This window comes from Orcinus orca, chromosome 8, assembly GCF_937001465.1.
Source record: "Orcinus orca chromosome 8, mOrcOrc1.1, whole genome shotgun sequence".
Classification (NCBI taxonomy): Eukaryota; Metazoa; Chordata; class Mammalia; order Artiodactyla; family Delphinidae; genus Orcinus; species Orcinus orca.
Window position 1 is genome coordinate 53,632,001 of NC_064566.1, and position 500 is coordinate 53,632,500.

Sequence of the window (500 nt, forward strand, 5' to 3'; positions counted from 1 at the left end):
AGGCTGGTTTTTCATTCTCCCCGGCCCCGTCTCCGTCTCACCTCCAGCTCCGTGTGCTCCCCTCCATCCCCTCCCCGCTCATCCTCTCCTCTCTGGAGCCCCAGCACTCTGGCTGGGCAGAGCACCTTAGGCATCAGCTTATTGCTCTGCGTGCCTCCCCCGGTTCCCCCACGGGGCTGTGTGCCGAAGGAACAGGATAAATGAGGGTGGAGAAGACTGCCCTCTCCCCTCCTCCCTCTCTCCCTGCCCCTTCCCTTCTGTTCTGAGGACCAAGAATCTCCAAGATTCCCTGCTTCTCCAGCTGCTGCTGAGCGCATGGTATCAATCACATCCCTGCATCTGTGAAGTCTTGAGTCTTCCCCAGAGTAGGGCGAGAATAGCTAGTGGGGCTGAAATATTTATATCACACCATCAACTCAGAGAGTCTGGTGAGCAGCCCAGATTTGCCTGGAGGAGTGGCCTTCAGACTTGATGAGTCTAATACCCCACCTCCTGGCTCA